General features: G+C 33.7%; 2 long non-coding RNA genes across 5 annotated transcripts; one reads left to right on the top strand and one right to left on the bottom strand.

Moving 5' to 3' along the window:
- Positions 1–1596: 1596 nt before the first annotated feature.
- Positions 1597–2911, top strand: LOC130506571 (uncharacterized). Of its 2 annotated transcripts, none has more exons than XR_008942060.1 (5): positions 1597–1711; positions 1956–2003; positions 2079–2146; positions 2398–2565; positions 2656–2911. It is a non-coding gene; the product is annotated as an uncharacterized LOC130506571 (long non-coding RNA). The 2 variants fall into 2 exon arrangements; XR_008942061.1 differs by having other exon boundaries at positions 1607–1711; positions 2106–2146.
- A 4467-nt stretch (positions 2912–7378) lies between these two features.
- On the bottom strand, positions 7379–9245 carry LOC108836977 (uncharacterized). 3 transcript variants are annotated; one of them, XR_008942058.1, is made up of 5 exons: positions 8359–9245; positions 7966–8066; positions 7764–7880; positions 7530–7639; positions 7379–7446 (listed from the first exon to the last, which is right to left on the bottom strand). It is a non-coding gene; the product is annotated as an uncharacterized LOC108836977 (long non-coding RNA). The 3 variants fall into 3 exon arrangements; XR_008942059.1 differs by having other exon boundaries at positions 7539–7639; positions 8359–9244; XR_001947230.2 differs by having other exon boundaries at positions 7379–7639; positions 8359–9237.
- Positions 9246–11039: the final 1794 nt, after the last annotated feature.

The raw sequence follows: 11039 nt of genomic DNA on the forward strand, positions 1-11039 counted from the left end.
GTTAGAATTTTAATACTTTAATAATTTAAATATCTTTAAAAATTAATATATTTAAATATATATATTATGTAAAATTAAAAAACAATATTTTCTTAATACTGTTGTTTACTCACTATATTTAATAGATTCAACTTTTATGTTTTTTACTTGTAGATTATTTTTTGTAAAGAAATATGTAATATATACATTTAAGAAACACATATTTTACAAAAACAAACATATCCTTTGACAAGAGTAAAGAAATCATAAAATACGTGTTTTTAGTAGTAGAGAACATCTAAAATGTTATTTTTAGTAGTAGAGAACAGCTAGAATATTGGTGGGGGGAAATCATGTATAAGTATAGAATGTAAGGTCAAAATGTAATTTTTAGTACTAGAGAGAACAGTTAAAATTTGGGTATATTGTAGAAGATTTGAAGTTTTAATGGGGGCAAGTGCCACCCTCTTATTACACTTAGATTCGCCATTGGACAGAATGCTTTCAGCTGCATGGATACCCAGAGACTCTGTGCCAGAGTGTAATATGAACAGAACCGTGTGAATCGGCCAAATAATTATGAGACCAAACCCGTACAGTGCGGTGGTCGTGGAGTGCGGGGCGCAGGATAAGGACGTGGAAGGCAAAAAATGCTCCTGCTGTGACTTGTACTGACAGGGTAAACTATCAGATTACACAACTGTTCTATCTCAAGCGCAGCAATCAGTCTCTTGTGAAAGCTATCGGGTAAAACTAACCTTACCGATATAATCGTTGACACATGTGCTTCACATCATGACATGAGACTTGTCTCTCTTGATGGATGTTGTTGACATTGTTTCCTCGCTTCTTAAATTCCCTAGCAGGAATTCATCTAGAGCAACAAAGTGTGGTTCACTGTCTCTATACTCTGATTATGTGCTCCACAATGTGTTGTATGCCCCAGAATTTAATTATACTCTAATTTTTGTTGCAAAATTGTCGAAAACAAACCGGGGGTTAGCAATCTTTACTGATACACAATAGTTTTTGCAGGATTGTTTTACAAAGACTTTGATTGGAGCGGGTGAAGAAGGTGAAGGAGTGTACTTCTTTACTAGGATCCTGGTTGCTCGTACTCATAAAATTTCAACGAGGGTCACATCTTCTGGAGCTTTGTGGAAACGTAGACTAAGACATTCTTCTACTTGTGTTTTATCTACTTTACCAGATTGTGATCATTCCTTTAGTACTTTTGATATATGTAAGAGTATTTTGTAGATGTGTTGGGTAGCCGGATTAGGAAGTAGCGTTGTACATGTTGTAACATTGTTTATCATAACAAAGGAAATATGCGAGATTTCAGAACACAAAAGGGAGTTGTATAGTTTGCATTCTCTCTCATAAAATTGTCCCAGACGTTTTTCATTTCAAACACGGAATCTATTACTATAAAAGAGAGTTGGATCTCTCCTGCTGACACGTCAGCCGACACGTCACTAATTCAGTTTCTAAGCGTTCGCCACGTGTCCTGATTAAATGAAACGCAACATTTTGTTAAAACAAAACGGGATGGGCTTTAGTCGTTTGTTACGTGTTGGGCTGTGTATTTAGTTTCTCTGTCTGGCCCGGTTACATGGGGTGTACTCAGCTCGATCGAAGGTTTTGAGATCGTCTCCCCTGCGGCGGCGACGAAGCGTCTGAGCTTCCTTTCGCTAACTGAAAAGGCGAGTCGTGATTTCTATATAAATATGTGAGTCTTTCTCATCCTGAGCTCATCCTCTCTTCCTAACTCTTTCGACTTACTCCTCACACATCAATGAATGCATCCCTCTTTACTCCTTTTCTCTGAATCGTCGAGTATAAATAGATACGCCATCTACCGTGAAACTCATCAATTCAATCCTCGAAATTAGTTTATGCGAGATGTTTTCGATTTCGCTTTTGTTTGTTGATATTGATTCCATTTATTTATGTATTTGCCTGCGTCTCATCAGATTCTGGAAGGCTCTCCCTTTCCCCTTTATCAGCCCTCTACCAGATATGTAATTGGTTTCTGTTTGAAGTTTGTCTTTGAACTTTTATCTTCAGTTGCGATCTGACTTGAGCTTCCTAACCAGGAACAATCTTTGTGAATTCCTATTTAGATTCTTAGAAGAGCCCATTTCAAAGGATGTATGCTGCTCAGGTAAGTTCATATCTCTTTCAGATGTTATGTACTTTCAGAAAAAAAAAGTGGAGATATGGCAATATGGAGTGAAATGTGTGTTTCTTCAAGACCAGATGGCAAAGATTTGAGTTTCTCCCAAAGAGTTCCTAAACAAAGAAGTTGATATAGATTTGGATGATGTTGAGAGAACCCATATGTTTACTTTTTAATTTCTTGGGCAGCCATTACTTCTCATTTCGTTATCCCCTTTCCTCCTTTCCCCTTTTCAGGTCAAGCTTGGAGAGCTAGAAGCTGAAAATTGTGGTGTTTATGTCTCCTCGCAACTGTTCTTATACAGATCCTTAGTGTTTATTGTTACATCTGCTCTATTGTTTGAAACGTTGTTGCCTAGGATTGTCTCAGACATCATTTGATATATGCTAGATTCTGTAAATAAGGTAAACAAACTGAAGAAGCCAAAGTACTTAATTTTGATTGTCATAAGTACTAAACACTAACCAGAATAATATTATTGATGTTGTGTTCAGAGGATGTTATAAAAGCTATGTTGGAGAGCCATTCAAGAGTACTTCATGATTTAGCTTTTAACACAGTTGCTTGGAATGATTCTGTTATTTTTGTAGGCAAAACTATGGGACGTTGTGGATAACTTTTTCTCCACTTTACTTCTATGTTTGTTCTTTCCCTTCTATTCTAATATGTCCTTTAAATATAACTCAGATCAGAATCAATGTAAAATCTATGAATAAATGTATTTACTTCTTTCTGTATATAGTAAGCAAAGAGAGAAAAATGCTAATATCTGATTCCATATTATATTTTTATTCTTATCATTGTACTTATCACTGCAATGTCCAAGTTAACCGGTTTGAAGCGATAAGAACTGATGGACAAGATGCTGTTAGTAGAATTATTTGGGACGCAAAAGTCATGTTGTCGTCTAAAGAATCAAGAAGCATTTGTAAACCTTGGGACTGTGCTAGACAATGCTGTGACGAGTCAGGAGGCAGAGAAACTGTCCTTTTCTTTCTTCACAAGAGGTAGAAAGTATGTGGAGTGTCTTTTGTGTGCGAGTAAGAAGCTGGAAAGGGAAGGTGTGTAGTGAGTCTTCTGTTTCCTGCAACTTGCCAGACACGAGCTGCAACAAGCCCTCCATGTACAGCCTCTAGCTGATCGAATTGGGATGAAGAGATTGAAGGCTCTGCTTACATAAAAAGACAGATCAGGAACATTAATGTTATATTCAAATATATAGGTTTAACAATGTCAAGAGGCGTCTAACCCCTCCAACTTTACCTCCTTAAAAATTATGTTAAGAGTTTTGGAATCTTTTTGTTGAACTCACAACACTAACAGAAAGTATATTAGGTTTCATGTATTTGTCGCAAACGGGGACAATCTCTTGAATACATTTTTTTTCTGCGTACATCAGGTTCCTTGCGTCTCTTGAATATCTATTTTTATCACCTCATAAATCTCAACTAAATCAGAGATCTTGGATTGACAACCTCAGTATTTTTTTTACAAAAACAACATCGAGGTGGGGCTAGCTCAACGATATATGTATATCGGCCGAAGGTTTGTATAACAATTAAGTTTATCTTTTCAAACAAAAAAAATTATATGAAATTTATCTATACAATATAATAGTGTTATGCATAGGAGAGTCTGAGGTTGGTAAAACACTATGGAGACTCTTGAATGAAAAAAAAAACAAAACCAAAACGAAAATTTACCGAAAATGCATTAAGAAATCACTTCATGAAGTTAGAATCACCAGGATTAAATGTTACCTGACAAACTATAGAACCACATTAGCAAAGTGACATATGCTATTATTACAAACGAGTGATAAATTTTATTTTCATATTTTAAGCACAATATGTTACTCATACAGAACTGATGTGTTTCTACCTTCGTAATAAACAAAACAAACTATTTTATCTTCAGCTTACAATGAACGCAACACACACGCTCCTCATACTCTCGGATATCTATTTTCATACCCAATAATTTGTAACTTTGTTTCTAACTTTGGACGACAACAAAAAACACATCACACCCACACACCTACATTTAATAAAAACAATTACATAAACACTCAAACTAGACAATGGACCTTATAATCATACGGAAAAAATCTTCCACACAAACATTACAAAGAAATTATGTGGAATTTTACCAAAAAAAAAGAAAAGAAATTATCAATACATATTTTGAAAATTTATAATAAGTAGAAAATCATATAATTTATAAAATGAATATTAAAATAAATAGTTAAAATTGTTTTGGAAATTTTATGAAAGTAAATGCTACTTTTGGTTAAAATAAATTAAACATTTAAAAATAATTATATTATTATTATTTATATATCCGCCCGCCCGTAGGGCGGGTTTACCCTAGTATATATATAAACTAAACGGACCTTGAACCTCCGAGGTACGTAACTTAATGCGTTCATCGTTGTAATAATAATTGATTGAGAAACCAATAATGCCATAATCTTTATTAAAAAAGAGAGGAACGAATGTGATCGCTTATGGTATCGATAGTTTTAGTCTAATTAGCTAAGCTGATACATTTATAAACTAATCGGACCTTGAACTTGCGAGGTACGTAACGTAGTGCGTTCATCATTGCAATAATTGATTGAGAAACTAATAATGCCAAAATTTATTACTGAACTAATTAGGCCTGGGCATTCGGGTCGTCGGGTCGGGTTCGGGCCGGGTCTTTTCGGGTCCGGATTTTCGGGTCTAGGAGTTTAGGACCCGATATGGTAATTTCAAATTTTCGGTTCCGGATCGGTTCGGGTCGTACCGGTCCGGGTCGGGTCTTATATAGTTGGACCCATTCGGGTAACTAGAATTTATCGGTTCGGTTCTGGATCGGGTTCGGGTCGGTTCGGTTCGGGTTCAACCTAAAAAATACCTAAAAATACAAAAAAAAATCTGAAAATATTAATATATCCGAAAATATTTGATATTTTATTTAAAATTTGTGTTTTTATTATATTAAAATATGTATATATACTAAACTATGCGAGATAGAACAATAGTTCGTTGTCTACTAGTGGCTGACCCCTTTGCTATGTAGACAAATAACCCGTCTTCGACTCCCCATTGATGCATTTTATTTAATTTATATTATTAATTCGGGTACCCGCCGGGTTTCGGATTCGGGTCGGGTCGGGTCCAGACCCGCGGGTCCTCTACAACAAGATCCGATAGGGTAATTTGATCGGGTCGGTTCCTACCCGGACCGGGTTTTTCCGGATCGGTTTCGGGTCGGGTCTTCGGGTCCGGGTAAAATGCCAGGCCTAGAACTAATTCATACAAATTAGTTAAAATTAAACGTTTTTGTTTTCGACAACGGTTAAAATTGAACGCTTAACTTGGACATATTATATTTTCGATATTTTATTTACAAACATATTTTAAATGAATCATGGATGTATTAAAATAATAATATAAAATCAAACTGATAGACTACGATAATATACAAACTATTAAGAACATAACTAAATCTTCGGTCTGACGAATTTCAATCCATCGACCGTGTTTTGGTATCAAGTCAGCCTATCGTAGTTATGACGTTTTCTTATCTCATAAGTATACGTTGATGATTCGTTAAACTTAGCAGATTGTAGATTAGTCAATATACTATCTAATCTATTAAAACTGAAGTACAAAAATAAAATAATCCTTAGTTTTCCTCAAAAATTACATACCTATGCCACTGAATTAATTAACACCATATCAAATCAAATCTGTGAGTTAATATTTTCACTTTTAAACTAAAAAACGTATCTCCACATATATAGCTATTAATTGTACTTAGTCAATTTCACTTTTCTTATCAAGTAGATTATACTTTAACGATTTTAGATATTTACATATGACTATTTATATATATTATCAATTATTTAAACCAACTTAAAAGTATCAGATATATTCTGGAGGTTTTTAAATACATTAAATCTAAAATATATATAAGTATATAAATCTATTTCGAATATGTTTGGGTATCCGAAATATTTTGATTCGAATCGGATTCGGTTTCAGTTCTCTAAATTCCAAAATTTTGATTAATTTAGATATTTAATCAATTTTGATTCGGGTTTGGTACTTCTTTTTGGATCGGGATCGGTTCGATTTTTTGGATTCGGATTTTCTTGCAACTCTAATATTGACATGGAAAATAGATAACAACATATTTTATAGAAAATACACCCGCACGGGCGTGCGGGTCAAAATCTAGTTATACTATTATAGGACTGAGTAATTTTTTTTGTTCAGCACTAAGGGCATTTTTATCAGTGAGACTCGGGTAAGTCCCTAAATTAAAGGACTTACTTTATTATTTTTTTCTTTTTTTTAGTCGAAATACAATAAAGGATATCCTTTAATTAAGGGATTTTCCTTTCTCTTTCCTCCTAGATCCCTACTTTTCGTGGTCCCCTCTCTCTCTAAGAGACTTCTTGAATCTCACCAATACTTATGCTCTAAGAGTATTCACATCGATGTATCCCTTAAAATCTTATTATTCTTATATCAATATTCCGGGATCTTGATGGCCAAGTGGTAAATAAAAGAATTTGAGACGATAACATATTCGTGTTATCAAATTTGCATAACAAATGATACATCTACTACGTCAAACTAAATCACATTATTTCTAGACACCAATACATATATGAATCCATACTTATAACCAATTTGAACATTCGGATGAAAAGTCTATCTGTAAATTACACTTCTACTTGAGATTAGTATGGACTCTTTAATTTTTAAAATTTTAATTACTGAGTCACTTATAAAAAGTCACATGACTAAAAGAAAAAGAAAGAGAATGAAAAATGAAAGTATATTTTCATATTATTTTATTCTCTTTTCTATACTTTTTTTTTAATCTTAGAACATTTATGAAAAGTAATTCGTCGTGGATTTTCCTTTTCCAATGTGGATGCTCTAAGAGCATCTCCAATGGTGTTACCACCATTGGAGTCCTTAGCATTAGTAAACTATTTTCTTTTGTGTTTGAATAGTTAAGAACCCATCTCCAAATTTGAAGTCCAATGGTGTTCTCCAACTTGGAGTTTTTAATACTTGTAAAAAAGAAAGCTTTGGCAAAGAACAAGAACAAAATAAAAGAGATAATCACAACTTAATTTAAGGAGGCAGGTTTATTCACACTGAAAGCAGAGCACCTAACATTATAACACAAAACACCCACGAAGTTCAAACAGAGTATTTGGAATTCTCTATAGATTCTGACATAATGAACATGATGCAACAAATGGAGAAGCTTCCTGAGTTCTGTAACACAAATAGATAACGAATTACTTCCTGACATCAAATAGCACTCATGAAATACATAGCTACATGTTGAAAACCATTACATCACTCACAAATGGACTTGTACCCTGCAGCCTCCATCTCATTCCTTAGCTTGGTCAGCATTATCTGAATCTCTTTGTTCATTCTGTGTGATCTGTCCTTACTTTACAAACTGTTTCAAGAGATATCATAATAAGAAAAGACACCACTACACAAAACACAGACACAAACATCATATGAATCCAAACAACAACAAAAAAACATAAAAATAAGTGGGAACCAAAGATGAAGCTTACGAAATCCTCAAGAGGGCATCGATGTGGCTGTACCAACGAGATGCGTTGACATACTGTGAAGTTGGGGGCTTTGCAAGAGCTGTAAAGACAGCGATGTCATCCTTTGAAGCCTGGTAACTGTAAAACAAACACAAAGGAAACTACTTGTTTACTCTTGTAGTTTTGAAAAAAAGGTCGAGACTTTAGGATCATAGAATCATACCCAGTGATGTAACTGCGAGTCAAGAGATGTTCAATCCAGAGTCAGAGTTAAAGTTTGGGAAAGAAGCAGCCATTGTTTACTAAAGCTCGAGCCTTTTTTCACTGAACATATAGCAGATCAGGACAAATCAGAAACAAGAAACGTTATGTTGGTAAAATAAAAAATATCGAAACAGAGATTCATTAAGACATTAGCTCAGAACAGGAAGAAGACAAGACACGACGCATTGATCTAGGGTTCGTAATTCAACAAGGTTATGTTTGATAGATAACATCAAATTTTGAATTTTTCAATCAGATACTAATAGAAAAATATATACTTCGAGATCGAACGAACCTAATAATAATCGTAAGAACAACTATACCGATGGAAAACGAGGGAGAGGGTGCATACCTGGGTTGCAAGGGAGATGACTTGAAGAAGAAGACGAGTGAGTGAGGCGGAGGGTTGCCGGAGAATGAATTTTTTTTTTCTCCAACGCGAAACACAAAACATCAGCCACACCAATCCCACATGCCAGCTGTCCTAAGGATCAAATCCTTAAATCCCTTAGTTAAGGATTGATCCTTAGGTTATTTAGCTTAGATAATATTATTCTCCTCTTATTTGCCTAGGTTAAAACGCTAAGGATTCTCAATGTACTCCCATTGCAGATGGTCTAAGGAAGTTAAGTCAGCCTTCAATAACTGATGAGCACTTTTATAGTTTGTATGCATCAAAAAATCGGCAAGTAATAATACATAAGGCATCAATTATTATTTATTTTAGGGAAAAGGGAAAAGGGAAGATCAGAAAGAAAATAATAAAATAATTAAGCCAATTTGTCTTGAATAAACCAAGACGGAAGATCGTCCCCTGAAAGTTTTTTTTTTTGTAACAGAATCGTCCCCTGAAAGTTGAAAGTGTATATGATAATGCAATGATCACGACAGCTAATATGTAATGATTAACCCATCTTGACGTAATCCATCCGGAGTCTACGCTTTGAGCAACTCCTTCGCAAAGTTTTCGATCGGTATCTAATAACTAAAAAGGTTAAAAACAAAAGAAAATTGGAAGGAAAACAAGAAAAAGTTATCTTTGAGAACAGATGAGAACCTTACCAAAAGGAAGATTTAGTGAATTATCCAAAATTGAAGTCTATCCCATTGATTGACACTAAGGTAATTTTATTAAAATCGTGACAAAAAAATAATTTTATTACAACTTTGCTTTGGATTTGACAATTTTTTCCCTTTCATCTTCTTTTTTTTTTGCTATGTACCTGATTCTTTCTTTCCAATATGTTCTCTAGTCTCACTTTATTTTTCTTCCAACCTCACTTTTTTCACCTCTTTTTTATATGTCGTTTTTGTGTTTTTTCTTCCATTCTTTTTTGAGACCTTCTTTTTCACTTACATTTAAATTTTTATAGATTATTGTTAATAATAAAGTAGGACTTACGATATTCTTATCCATTCATTATGTGATGCAAGACGAATCAATAAAAAAGAAATTAAAAAAACATACGTGTATATAAGTAGTGTTAAAGTTTGTAGATACAATTGTGTATCATAAAAAAGAAATAATATGAGTGTGTTAGAGAGAATACACAAACTCTGTGTCATGTTTATCTGTTTTCAATAACATTAGTTGATTTTTAATTAGGTATATATATAAAAATATAATAAAATATATATTAAAATCTTAAACTTTATATTTCAAAATCTTATCTCTTAATTTTAAATCTTAAGTTTAGATTAGTTAATCATATATAAATGTTTATTTATATTTTTAAAAGTGAAGATAAATGTTGTTAACGTAAACATGAAAGTAGTACTAGAAATATGATAGTTTCGACAATTTCTCGATACCGAGCCGTATCCAAAACTTAGAACCAACATGTTTTTTTTGGTCAACAGTACCAACATGTTTATATGGATTAGGGCGTTATAACATTTTACAGCATTTTTGAAGAAAATTAAGAAGTTAGTCGGGGGCACGTGCCCCGTACGTTATGCCTTCCATCCGCCCCTGAAAGCAGCTGTCTTTGATTTGAGCGTTCAAACTTTTTTTTGGGAACAAGCGTTCAAACTATGATCGTAGTGAAACACCTTGTCTTTGTGATCCTTCACATTTTGATTGTCTTTCTCCTTGTGAACCTTTTTGTGATTGTGATTTTTGTGCTTGTGAATCTTCTTTCCAATTTTTTAAAAAAAGAAAAGAAAAAAGGTATGACACAAACTGGAGTTGTGTTCGTATCGAGTTTCAGAGAATACTTTAAATGGCAAGCTTAAAATCTTGTGCGGAGTTGTAAATCTGCCTCACATACATGGTCATCATCTCCTTCTATTTATCTCCTCTCATCACTGGGCTTCGAGACAGAGGAGCATGTATGACTTCTCCATCTCCGGCTTCAACATCTGCAACTTTAGGTGTCACTACAACCCTACCATTGACTCCAACAAGCGGTGCCTCTTAATCCCCTGACCATCATGTTTCTGTTGATGCTTACTCCGACACGTTGTAATCTTGCGAGTTTTTTTAGACTACAAAGAAACCCATAGAGAAACTGACAGAGAAAGAAGAAGAATTTGAAAAACTTGAAAGAGAATTGGGGATTTTGTAAAATTAGGGTTGATAGTTGAACTCAGTTTGTGTATTAAGGATTTTTAGGAGAAAGACACACAAAATCGTTTGGACTTCGATAGAAGTTAACTAAGACTGTTTAACAGTTTAACGACGTGTCTGGTTTGGCTCAGTCAAACAAAATTTAGAATTTAAATAGAAGTCAACAGGAACTTAATGTTTTAAGTAGTTTAAGTCAAAGTTTATGTTGAAAAAGGGTAAAATCTGTAAGTTGAAGATTTTTGTGACCACCTTCCCTATAATAATATATAAACATTAAACATATATGAATCATATATGGTCTTTATAAATGATTGGGTAATAATATACTATGAATTGCTTTTCTGGTTATTCTTTATGTGTGATATGTTTGAAATAATAGTTTTTCTAATCTCTGCTTAATATGTCTTAAAATGTATATATATAGTGTTTTAGGCTTTTGAAAATATTGTATGCTGAAAATACTT

The sequence above is a fragment of the Raphanus sativus genome, unplaced genomic scaffold, assembly GCF_000801105.2.
Source record: "Raphanus sativus cultivar WK10039 unplaced genomic scaffold, ASM80110v3 Scaffold3414, whole genome shotgun sequence".
In the NCBI taxonomy this organism is placed as follows: Eukaryota; Viridiplantae; Streptophyta; class Magnoliopsida; order Brassicales; family Brassicaceae; genus Raphanus; species Raphanus sativus.